The 13,857-nt window shown below is 33.4% G+C and overlaps 1 protein-coding gene across 1 annotated transcript in view; it reads left to right on the forward strand.

The window, feature by feature from the left end:
- The first annotated feature begins 311 nt into the window (after positions 1-311).
- The window catches only part of LOC149425629 (junctional adhesion molecule B-like), a 237,142-nt gene continuing 223,596 nt past the window's right edge, over positions 312-13,857 (forward strand). The window contains exon 1 of the mRNA XM_089644341.1: positions 312-897. The gene's annotated coding sequence lies outside the window, so the exon portion shown is untranslated. The remainder of the gene's footprint in view (positions 898-13,857) is intronic.

Genomic DNA, 13,857 nt, shown 5'->3' on the forward strand with positions numbered 1-13,857 from the left:
CGTTAAAGAACAAACGGTGAACTACAAAAAATTCAAGGCAGTGTCACCATGCAGAGGCGCGTAACAGCTTGTGATACTTCTCTCCGGTCCGTGTCTATAAATATTGCTCGAAAAAAACAGCATAATAGTCTTTCTAGTAAAACCAGAGCCTCTGAAGATAGCTCGTTCGCTCCAGCTGTGGCCCCATCCCTATACCTCGCTCCGGAGCTATGACGACACATCCCTCGCGAGCCTGTATGGCGCGCGCATTCCGGCGGCGACCTGCGCACAGGCGTCGCGGCGCCGAGAGAGACAGTAGGCGCCGAGACGCCCTGACGCTAGTCGCTAGTACCCCCGGTGCTGCTACCCGCGTGGCCACGGTTCAAACAAAACTTTCAATTGGCGCATTTTAAAGCTCTCCAGCGAAGTGGTGTTCGTGATCGACCCGATTTGTATGTATTGCCCGTGCTGAAGTTATTTCTTCGATTCGCGCGGTAAAAAATACGATTGTGATATCAAGCGACGAAATTAATTCAACATTCACTTAATTCTTTCATAAATAAAAACTGCGTCAAAAAGTTGTTATAAATTTGAAATATTTTTCTTAATGTAGTAAATGTCAGTTAAAGTTTATAAATATATAAATTAACCTAATAGTATTTGTGTATCAATGCGTATTTAAATAAATATAAGCGTTTTAAAAAATCTTCTTAGTGACCATTATAGCATTTTTAAAAAGTTTCAATCTTTTTGAATAGCTAAGTTAGAATAAAATTAAGTTTCTTCTTTGAAAATAGGTGATATTTTACAAAACAGTGGATAGTTTCCAAGTGTGTGTGTTGTAATGTCCGTGAAAAAGAATGCGTCTTTTAGTACCCGGATGATGTAACTTTCATGGACCAGAGCTTCAACTAACAAGTACGTATGAAAGTGTTAAAATTACATTACCTACTCAATTGAAACATCAGACATTTGAAGAACCTTTTCCTATTTTTCAAGGCGGATCTTATAAATTTTTCATCATTTCAACGAGTTTATCTCATAGTTAGTACTATACGATGATTGTACAGTGATAAGTCAGAAATTAAGATAATGAATATCAAATAACTTTTTCTGCACGACTACAAAACAATTTCATTTTCATTAATTAAAGATCTCTTGCATATTTGGATTAAGAAAATCTTTAAATCTATCTAAATATTTAAATCTATAACTCTATCATTTTATATGAGTTTAATTGAAAAAAATTCACATTCGAACAGTATTATTAATACAGTTACAACTGATGTTAAAAAATATTGAGAATTTCAGAACACTGGAAAATATTTTGTTCTATTTTTTTAAATGTGTATATTATTTAGCAGCGCTTGAAAGAAAGTTCATCTTTTCAAGCGCATTTATATAAAAAAAAAAACTTTATAATTATTTTAACTCAAGGATCTGATTCATAAAAAAACACTTTTTCCTTTTTTGTCACAGATATTATATAAGGTATAATGTGTATTCTGATGATGTTTCTCTTTGATGATGTTTTTCAAATGTAGGCGATGACGTGTTGGGTGATAATACTGATAATAAATGACCGGATACCGAATTGAAAGTGGAAATCCGCAGCATCACCACTTATTGTATTACAATGTATGTACCTAATCTGTATCTTCATACCTCTCAGTACATTATCAAAAATACAAATTTCTAACTTATGTCTGTATCTCTACTTCAATTAATTCTAGCACTCAGATTTACTTTGAATTTAATTTTAGTGTTCAAAATTGGAATCAGGGTTGTGAAGAATAATTAATCAGACAAGCGGTAAAGTACGTATTTTCAACTAAGTTTTCAAAAGAGGAATTATAATAGCCCATAATTTTTCACGGGTAAGTAATTAAAACATATGCTGCTTCTAAGCGATTGATCATGATTAGACTGTCGGCGGTAGCAATACTTAAATGTAAATCTTATTTTTATTTGTTTACTCTACAGGTTGCGCAGAAGGTACTTAAAATACTTTTGGCATTGCTCTATTTGGTTAAAAAAACTAAGATACCATGTCATATACGTATTAGGTCGTGTTGCCGCTTGAGCGGAAAGGAACTGTATATGCGTACCTAAATAGATGCAGAACAAATGTGTTGCGTTATGTTTATTATCACAAAATTAAATGATTCATTGAAAGCGGAATCTCTAACCTACCCATTAGAAAAAAAAAGTAAGTGTTAAATTATTAAATGAATATCTTCCAAGTAACTCATATACAACTAAATCTGCTTTGGCTTTTGGAATCGGGACGGTGTCTAAGGTTTGTTTTTTTTTTTATATATATGTAGCGGTTACGTCACCGCTCTTAGGGTCATCAGATCATAACCAGACTGCACGAGTTAAACAGCTGAGACAGCAATCAGTCGTGCGAAACTTAAATAAAAATATCGGTACCGCAATACGTAAACTGCTGATTTGCATACAGGGTGATGCAAACGCTCATACAATGAACCGAGTCAGCGGTCCTGCGGGTTCGACGTCCAGACGCTACTCCAACCCGTGGCAGACGAGAACAAAGGAATCAGCAGCTATATAAGCGGTGAAGGACCTAAGTACATCATTCATTCCACATCACTCCAGTCAACAAGTCCGACTTGGCGTACCGTGAGTCTACGCCTCGGCCCCGTGGCATTCGCCGGTCAGCATCTGCAGACCAGTCCATCGCACCTTCGCCTACCTCGTTCACACTGAAGTACCGGGAAGACCCCAGGTCTTCATCAGTGCTGAACGCAGCAACAAGGCCGGTCTCCACGACTCCATCGCCGCCATCTTCGTCTACGACTGCTGTCATCATCATCATCAATCCAGAGCCATCTCTCAACTGCGCAACTCAACTGATATGTTATTCTGACTCACAATAAACGCTGTGACAACAACAACATCATTATATTTCATTGTCACACTACCAAGATCCTACATATATATACTGCACAAGAGTCCCAACTCTCCGAAGCCAGTGACACGAGTAGGGTATATTGTGACGCTAAAACGAGTGGGGAAAGGTGGGACATGGGAAGAGGAAGGTTAATAAGTACCTGGATATACAGGGCTAATCACCAAACATGGTTTAAGCCATTTCAAGAAAGCAACGTTTCGATTCTGATTAGTGGTGGTTCCTTCACCAGGGCAATACTGAATGTATTTGCTGCTCCGGAAGGTAACTCAAATAAGCATAATATTATTTCGTAGTAATCAAATTTGAAATAACACAAATCAACGGTGTGATTTCAGTGGCCACTCACCTCTTATTTATGAGTACTGCACAATAGACCCAACTGATCCCAACCGTCTGGAGCCAGTGAGACTATGGAATCCGAAAATGGGTTACTTTGTGAGACAGGTAATGGGGAAAGAAAGGAGAGGAAGGTAGAGAACTTACTGGCTATTCAGATCTGGTCATCAAATATTGCTAAAACAATTTCAATCAGGCAATTAATTCATTTCAATCAATTTTAATCAGGCCTCTAAAAAGTTGGGCGTCTTGTACAGGGCTAGGAGATTCTTCAACAGTGACCAACTGCTGACCCTGTACAAGTCTCAAGTCCGCCCAACTATTGAATTTGGAAGCCACCTTTGGGCTGGTGCCCCAAAATACTTAATAAACCTGCTTGAATCTGGGCAAAGGAGAGCGATCCGTCTGATTGACAATCCGTTGTTAACAGACCGATTGCCTTCTCTAATGCATAGACGCAATGTAGGCATGCTGTGTCTGTTCTACAGGTATTTCAATGGAGCCTGCTCCAAGGAGCTAGCAGCATTGATTCCTGATGCACCGGTGCACGTGCGCGAAACTCAACGGACACGAACTGAACACCCGTTCAAAGCCCGCATTAACAAATCCCTTCCTACAGCCCCTACCTTATTCCGCCTCACAACGCCGCCCAACCGGGTGGTGACATAGTTCCCCTGTCTGTACACTGCACAGGCAGGGACACTCTTGTGAGGTGTCACATAAAAATAAAAAAGCCACGTTTCGATTCTGAATGGTGGTCTTTCATCGGCGAAATACTGAAATTATCTATAAGTCTGAATACCGCAAGTACACATAATAATATTTAATATTAATGAAATTATCTATAAGCCTGAATACCGCAAGTACCTACACATAATAATATTTAATATTAATGAATATATCTATAAGTCTGAATACCGCAAGTACACATAATAATATTTAATATTAATGAAATTATCTATAAGTCTGAATACCGCAAGAACACATAATAATATTTAATATTAATGAAATTATCTATAAATCTGAATACCGCAAGTACACATAATAATATTTAATATTAATGAAATTATCTATAAGTCTGAATACCGCAAGTACACATAATAATATTTAATATTAATGAAATTATCTATAAGTCTGAATACCGCAAGAACACATAATAATATTTAATATTAATGAAATTATCTATAAGTCTGAATACCGCAAGTACACATAATAATATTTAATATTAATGAAATTATCTATAAGTCTGAATACCGCAAGTACACATAATAATATTTAATATTAATGAAATTATCTATAAGTCTGAATACCGCAAGTACACATAATAATATTTAATATTAATGAAATTTGAAATAACACAAATCAATAAAAAAATGTATTTGGTTTGGTTTTGGTCTTTATTCGTAGTCAAGGATTTCAACTGCTTGACCACGGAGGTCGGTGATATTTTCTGGATAGTGAAATTTTTGTTCTGTTTTAAAATAAATGTTCGCAGTATTTCCATCTTATTACATCAAGAAGCACATCTGCCGCCCTGAGTAAAGCGTCGCTTTCTTGTGGGTAATATTTTCGCTGTCAAGCTATTTTTTATAGTTTTCAAAAGGCCACTTAAGTCAAAAGCTATGCCGCTGAAACGCTGAAAGTGTTTGTTCAACTCCTTTGATCTAAGAAACGTTACATAAATTTCAAGGAAAGTGTTTCAATGATGGCACTCCATCTCTCTCGCGTCGCGGAACCGATGTTGTGACATATATCTAATGCTCATACTGCTCCTTTAATTCTATGTCTGGCTGATGGCAGAGCATGTTTTATTAACATACGGTAAAATGCACATATTTAAAAACGATAGATGATTGCTTTGATCTTTGAAAGTAGTAAACACAGGTAGATACATACAGTAATTTACTAACAAGACAGTATAGAGCATTGCCAATTTTAAAATTTGCGTACATTCAAAGTTTTTCTCGCAAATTAACATTAATAGCAGAAAATTAAGCCATTACGCATTATTTACGTCAATTTAAAGAGTTTTTTTTTTTATTTTTTAATAAAAATATTGTAATGGATGAGAAAAAAAGCACAATGTCTATGTTTACAAATACCTACTTCATTAGAAAAGTTTGATATCATTTGATAAGTGTGCGCGTCCTGTTAATGTGAAATAAGTCGTAAAACCGAATTGTCCTGTGTGTCTCTGAAAGTTTATTAGATTGATTAAGTTAGGACAGTCGATAACGTTGTTGCACATTTTACACAGAGTATCGAGGTCAATGTATATTTGCCGATAAGAGAGAGTGGAGACGTTATTGATCGAGAGCATATTTTTACGTATCTGTAATTGTGGCAAAACAAAAAAATATTTTGGATACGTAAAGTGGAGTCCATTTGAAAGTGCATTGTGATTATTCATGTTCAGAATGGACCAGCGTACAGTAACGGAGTAGGCATGTTTCTGGTTTTCGAAATACAAGGTTGTTTCTGTTTCAAAGCCTAGCACGCAGAAAACTTTATTCACAATTTTCTCAATGTGCGCATAAAAATTAAGTTTTTGGTTTGTCTAAATTATTTCAAGATAGAAACATAGTGTAAATTGTTAAGTAAGTACCATTTAATTTCAGAATATTAGTCTTCTTTTCAGAAATAACATACATAAATTCTACGGCGTTGTTTTAGGAAACATCAATTTACAACAAACTTAAAATGGTTTAGTGCCTACCTAATAAAAGCGTGTCTGTATTTTAATATCCGTAAATAAATATTTTTCAGGTTACCTTTTTGGTGAGTAAATCCAGGTACATAACTTTTTAATAGAAAAAAAACTCTAATCGAAACACATAATTAAGACAAATTCACATAACGAAAATACATTACATAACTCTACATTTTAAGGAGTAAATTTCAAATTTCTTATAAAAATATAAGAAATTCAAGCAGACTTATTATTTTTATCCATATGTGAATTTTAACGGTCTTTAATTTTTACATAAATTTGTTTTTTAAAATTGGGACTTAATTGTTTTTTAAAGTTCCGACTATATTCTTTTGCAAAAACTTCTTCATTATTTGCTTAGATCAGTGAGCATAAGAAAAATGATGTTATAAACATCAAACATAACTACTATCATTTTGGTAAAATTATAAGTTTATTTTTTCAAAGGTTTCTAAAGCCACTCAGTCTTCAGAACGCTTTTGCACGCCACTGGCACTGGTAGGAACCCACTTAAAGAATAGATTTTGATACATTCTGTTACAATATTAAGTATTACCTCACAACCACGAACTCAATGGTGGAGTATTTTTTTTTTTATTGTTGATACATTTTTTTTTACAATATTTCATATTTCAATTCAGTAATGTTGGCCTCACTGGGTTGTTTACCCGTGCTGAGGCCCCCATTTTATAATTTAAGAATTTATACATTTAAAAAAAAAAGAAAAACAATATTAAAATAAAGATAAATTTAAAATAAAAATAAAGATTAAAAATTAAAATATAATTATAACACCAAAAGAAAAATATCAAAAGAGAATGTAAATCGGCATTTATAATGATATATGTGTTTGTGCGTGTTGCGTGTTTTATATATTTTTTTGTGTTGCGTGTATATGTTTTATTCTTTTATGTTATAGAATTTTGGTAATATTGTCTTTTTGTTCTTTAATCTATATTTATATAGTTGTTTCACTTATTCACAACAATATAACATTTACTTCAAATTTACACTATTACTTGGGTACTTGATGTTGTATTTATTTTAACAGTATATTTCGATTTTTTTTTAAATAGTATATTTCGATTATTTTTTAAATAGTATATTTCGATTATTTTTTAAATAGTATATTTCGATTATTTTTTAAATAGTATATTTCGATTATTTTTTTAATAGTACAGTTCGATTATTACTTAAATAGTATATTTCGATTTTTATTTAATAAGTATATTTCGATTATTATTTCATAAATACTATTTTTTTATCACCCACACACAGGCAATGTCTTAGTGGGTTATCTTTACTTACTTTATTTTGTATTTTGTACTAAGGTTTGAAAAAATATTTAAAAATGTGTGCACAATTTGTGTAAAAAAAAGATAAATGTTTTTAACGGCTAAATCGTGTTTGGTGGCCATATCTGAATAACTAAACTCTTTCCACCTTCCTCCTTTCTCTCCCCACTGCGTTCAGTCTAACAACATGTCCCAGGTAAGAATGCCAGACTCCAGACAGATGTTAGCAATTGGGACTTTTTTGCTATATTCACATAAAATAATAATAGAAAAGCTAGTGGAACTATGGATTTCCCAATTAAGATCTAAAGGTAGTGAAGAGGGGGAAGAGATGAGAATGAGAATATTGCGTAAATTACTCCTGTCTCTTCAGATTTGCAAGTATATATAACCCTCAAATGATTTCAAGTGTGTATCGTTTCTGAATCAGTCAGAAAGCCTTGAGTGAAGACTAACTCGTGTTTGTAACCCTTCTAACCGACTGCCTACCCTTACGGAGATGTGACTTGTAAATGATTGCGTTCATCTTATTGTAATCTCAGTTGCCAAGCGGGCTAAGATAAAACATTAATAACACGTCACGTTCAACCTACTTTTTATCACGCTCTCATCATTTATCATATCATATTCCATTACTTTTATGACTTCGTATATTACATGCAGCACTTTATTATTTTCAAAGTAACAAACCAGGCTAGGGGTTTTTTATATTATTATTTTATTTAGATATTATGAAGCACTTAAATTAATATATTTGGTATATCTGTGAAACTTACAAACATCCAGGTATATCATTTTATATTTTTCACAAAATAAATAATTTTTCAGCATGTACAACTATATTATTGTACCTTTATAACTTTTTAAACTTGCGTATTAATGCTCAAATGGTTAAATTGTTCTTTTGTGTATTTTTAGCCTACGTTATCATTTTAACCAGAGTTACAATTTTCATTAGAAAACAAAAACTATGTATTTTTTTATGGTAAATCGAATTTAACAATGATGTTAAAGTTTTGCAATTTTTTTAATTATTACTTATTGTGATTGACCATTATTAAACTGTATTGAACGCAAAAACAGCTGTCACAATAATGCAAAAAATACTTGCTGAGCTAGTGGTAACATTTTTAAATTTGGTTTTATTTTGATTGATAAACTGGTTCTGCCAATTATATATAATAACAAAAACAACCATTAGCGCTAAGCCGTCACACATTTTCTTATAATCATAAACAAATAAAAATAACAGGGTTTTATAGATAGTAAAAAAAAACAATAAAAATACAAAAATCAATATAATATTCAGAGGGTTATGAGTCGGACCTCTAAAGGTCACCACATTTTGATTGAAAATGACCTCCCCAATCATCCCACTTCGTTTAATCCATAGCTTCTGGGACATCCCATATATCCTGATGAAATATCTAAACATCAAAAGGATAAGTGTTGATATATTCGGCGAAGAAAACGGGGAGAAAGCTTGATACAAAACATTAATATACACAAAATGGAATATAGTTTCATTGGTTTTTTTGTACATTCTAGTAAGATGACACAAGAGACGCTATAATATTTCAAGATCAAAAGAAGAGGGGAAGTTGAAAAGTCACATTCCGTTAAACTTTCGAATTTTCCCTTCATTTGCTCATAAATCCTAAGACAGTGTAGAACACGGCAGACTTTTAAAATTAAAACAACAAAGGGAACACACGAATGACATTTTTTCTTGTATTTCCAACAATCGGTCGTGCTCGGTGAGTGAGTGTTCCCATTAAGGAATCCAATCCCGCAATTTCTACGGTTCTTTTCCTCGCCGGGATAAGTCCACTTTTTTCCGTGGCTCTCTACATTCCCGATCCAAACGTCTCTCATTTATCTTGGCCCCTTTTGTCTTGGATAGCATTTCACGTCTGGATTTCAATTCTAAAACCGACATTCTAGTTATTACGGTTCGGCATATTATGTACATCTCCACTCTCCACCTTTCTAAACTTTGGAATTCAGGTAACCCAACGCTGAATTCTCATACCTGTTCGTAGAAGGAATGCTATTCTAGGGCACTTTGAAAAGATGTAGTTTTTTCTCAAACTGCTCACCTTTTAAAAGGTAAGCCAACGTAAAGGTCAATATTTGCCAATTTCATTTAAATAACAGTGTATATTTAGGTCTATTTATAAGGCCCGAGGTAATACTGTGTGAAACCAGCACCCTTTCTTTTGTATGTATGTTCTTTTGTATACACAATAATTTCCGTAAAAATAATAATGTCTCAAAATCTTGTAACTGATAATATCTATAACGTCGCCGTATTGAGCTGAAAAAAAAACTTTAAAAAATAATTCTGTGGACCAATTTATAATATTATTTTACGTTAGTAAAACCAAACCCATTGTGAAAATGATTAAGTTAGCCTTAATGAGTAATCCCACAACTCAGTAGGTGAGTAGACACATCCACTGCCAAGACCTAGACAAACCTCACTCCGTAAACCCTGGCATCCTTGCTTAGTCACTAAACGTAGCGGCTCCTTGGGGTGACCTAAGGCAGAGGTTTTAGCTATCCAGTAAATGGTTCCCGGGCAGCGGTACCGATACCCGCCTCCCGAAATGATTGGCTTTTAGCAAACTTGCCGGAGATCATTCAAATTGGAATGCAGTTAGGTATATAATAATTCTGAAAAAACTTTTTACCTACTGTCCTATTTTATGTTCTTAATTAACTAACTAACTAACTAACCATCACGCCATTTGCATTTGCATCATATATCCTCCTTACACTCCTATCTTCACTCATTTGCTCTACATGCCCAAACCATAGCGTCCCTCTCTTAATCTTACTCATTATGCTTACATCAGCATTGCACTCTTTGCGGATCTCCACATTCCTCACACGATCAAAAATGGTTTGACCACACATACGTCTCAGGGATCTCATTTCAACAGCTTTCAATCTACTTTCATTCTTTCTTTTCCAGTTCCATGCCTCACTTCCATACATCAGGGTAGGTATCAGCACTCCATTGTGGACTGCTAACTTCGCTTCTTTGGACAATTTTTTGTTAGCGCCAACTGCGTTCAGTCCTCCATTACCTGCACTAACCCTTCTTTCAATATCTCTGTCAACCTTCCCATCTCTCGTTAACATACTCCCTAAATAAACAAACTCATCCACCTGCTCGAAGTATTCCTCATTCACAACTATATTGCACACTGTTTTCGTACTCTCTCTTTCTAACACCATTACTTTAGACTTACTTAGATTCATCATTAACTCATTTTTCATGTATACTTCGTTCATCCTAGACACGAAAAACTGTAGATCATCCATACTATTAGCAATCAGCATAGCATCATCAGCATGCTAAAATATGGACACTTACCAACATATGCTAGAATTAAAATCATCGCAAAAGCAACCTATTTTAAAACCAATATTATTATGTGAGTAGATATTATTTGAAGTCAGTAATCGAGAAAGATTCATTCCAGTACAAAATCCAAAAAACATTCAAGCAGGTATCAGTTAACTTTGCTGACAATCTCATTTTGCTTTTGGTTTGTGAAAGAAGCGGCGCTGACTAAAAATTAGGCACAAGTTTTACCGAAGATACAAGTATTCACCGCAAAAGTCAGATGTCACATTATTGTCAAAGTAACCCCGCGAGTAAAAATAGCGTTTTCACCCGGAGCATAAACAAGGTTTGGCCCGATTGTGCGGATCCTTTATTCCCGAGTTCAGCCTTTCTTCCATCTCAAGTGCGGGTCCTGTATTGATCTCCCATTTGGCAACACATTGGTGTCAAATGCTCGGATTGTCTGGACGATTTTCAAGGCTTCTGCGGGCTTGTTTCGCAGATTGTATGGTACATTTAAATTTTATATCATTGGATTTTTATCGATAAATTTGTTCACTCGAGAGGGAAAATACTCCTGTATTGGTCGGATATTAGGATTCTTTTTACCATGGAGCGTTTCGATAATTTAATTTTACGGAATGGCTGCGTTTAGTCAACACTTAAAATAGATTGGTAGCCATCATTGAGAATTTGCGCAATAGTTACCACATTTCAGTAATTTAGAAAGTCATATATTTTATAGGTACCTACTTACAGAGTAAAATTATACAAATAACTGTTATTATTTCCATTCAAGAAAATTAAATAATAAATTGGCCCACATAATGGGTAATTCATTCGATCGCAACATTAAAAAATATTTTCCATTGAAGATTCAGAAAAATAATTTTCTCTAGTAAACATAAAACATATTACTCATATAAGTATAGATAGTAGGCGGATTTGAAAAAAATCATCAAAGCAAAACTTTAATCCTATAATTATGTACTAAAAAACTTTAGTAATAAAAATGATAATGATAATGGACAATTTGTATAGCGCCGCTTTTTTGAGATAACACCTCAAGGGCGCTTAGTATAATAAGCATAAAATTCTATTTAGAAACAAGAGTTAACATTGTTATTTATAATAAACTTAGTAAATTCTCTTCGACAAACAACTCTTGTCGGCTCACCTATTCTCCGAATACATTATACTACTTACACTACTAGGAAAGTACAACAATATATTTCCTTCTCGGCAAAAGCGCTTGTTCGCGAACTCTTGATTTGAATAATGCAGTTCGTTCTCGCAAAGTATGAAAATGCTGGTAGAAAATTTATAGTTTTATGGACGAACTTTACATAATGCCGGAATAAAAGTTTGCCAGATAACAATATACTGTATTATTAGTAGCAGGATTTGAACACTTCATAATATTATTATATTCTAAGCTTTTTCTCCCTTGAACTTTGTTATGCTATTCCACGTACATATTTACATTTATTTCATTTTACCTTTCATTATAAGAGAACCAAATACAAATTTACTAAAAATCAAATAAAATAAAATGTTTTTACAAAAATATATATTTTAACTTCGCATATAGTACCTACGTAGTGAACAATACAAAAAATATGAGTTAGTTCATGGTGCGTTGGTTTTTGTGACTACTTTAAGGGTTAGTGACTGAGTTAACAATTGCGTCGGGTTTCTCTCCCAGCTAAGTCCTCTTTCCGATTATAATGATAGCAGTAGGGGATTTTCGAAGTGTTGTGAGGACTTGGAACTTGGGAACGTGTGTCATATTTAGTTTAATGTTAGGTTTTATTACATGACGCGTTGGTACGAATCAGAAATCATGAAGTAGTTTGTAAAGACCATTACGGTGAAATAAAAATAATGTTCCAGTTCATTTTCATTAAACAATTTTTTTTTGGCATTTTGTAATGTGTAAAGTAAATGATTTCAATGAATCCAAAAGATATTGCGACTGTAAAGGATTGCCTTCATCACGCTTCAGTTCTCAATTTTTGTTTATAGAAAATATTTTTGTAGCAAAGACTTGCTTATCGCGTAATTCCAAACCGTACGAGAGAAAAAATCACAAAACGCAATGTAAAATTCTGATAGGTATGTTTAATCATTGATCTTATACTATGCGATCAATTATTAAATCCTGATAGGTATGTTTAATCATTTATCCTATACTATGCGATCAATGATTAAATCCTGATAGGTATGTTTAATCTTTTTTTTTTATGTACACTAATCGTTTTCTTGTAATATATTGTTGATTCATTTTTGTTTTACTTTCTCTCTCCCTCTGTATATATATATATAATGACACATTTTGTATTATTGATTAGTTTAATTTTGTACCCTGACGATGCTCGAGTAGAGCGAAACCGGTCGGTCTTAAAATTAATAAAAATTCGTGGTTTTAAACAAAAAAATATTGTTTTTATTTCAAAGTATGTTTAGTCATTTAGCCTATACCTTGCGATCAATGATTAAATCCTGATAGGTATGTTTAATCATTTAGCCTATACAATGCGAGAAAAAACAAATTCCATTGACCTGCGATGACATCTTCAAGTGGCGCGGCAATCCTGAAATTTACACAGAACTAATTTTTCACATAAAAAAAATTAACACTACACACGAAGCCCTGAAGAAAATAATTTCCTCAAGGCCAAAAGGCCAAAAGAAACTAATAGATTTGTTTTGTCCTGTGTTTGGTGAAACAAAACACTTTATTAAATACAACATTTTACCAAATTTATTGTGATATTATAAAATGATTTATTATTTTTGAATAAAAAAAGGAAGTGTTTCGATTAGAGAAGAAAACATTAGTAAAATATAAAGAAGAAGTTGGTAGAATCAACAAATAATATTAAAAAATATAATAAATACCAAAGCACAAAAAACAAGACATAAGCAAAAAAAGCAGTTCTTTGAACATGGCACTTTTGGTCATTGTATTGTGCAAATGTATGGTGGTCGAACTGTGTAAATATCCAAAAAAAATCCTAAATGGCCTAAAAGAGGTTTGCATAATGTTAATAGGACATGTTGAGCTCATACAGCAATGTCCAAAACTTTCTTAGCGGCTTCTTAACAAAACTCCACTTTTTTCTAATGTTTCGATGTTGTATGCATTTGTAATTTTTATTGTAAAATCGTTTTACATTTTTCGATAGTTTATGACAGGAATAGAAACACTTTAGCACGCTTTATTCATACTTTTGTAATATTTCAC

This window comes from Hesperophylax consimilis, chromosome 2 (assembly GCF_061612785.1).
Source record: "Hesperophylax consimilis isolate HC1 chromosome 2, BYU_Hcon_1.0, whole genome shotgun sequence".
Taxonomy (NCBI): Eukaryota; Metazoa; Arthropoda; class Insecta; order Trichoptera; family Limnephilidae; genus Hesperophylax; species Hesperophylax consimilis.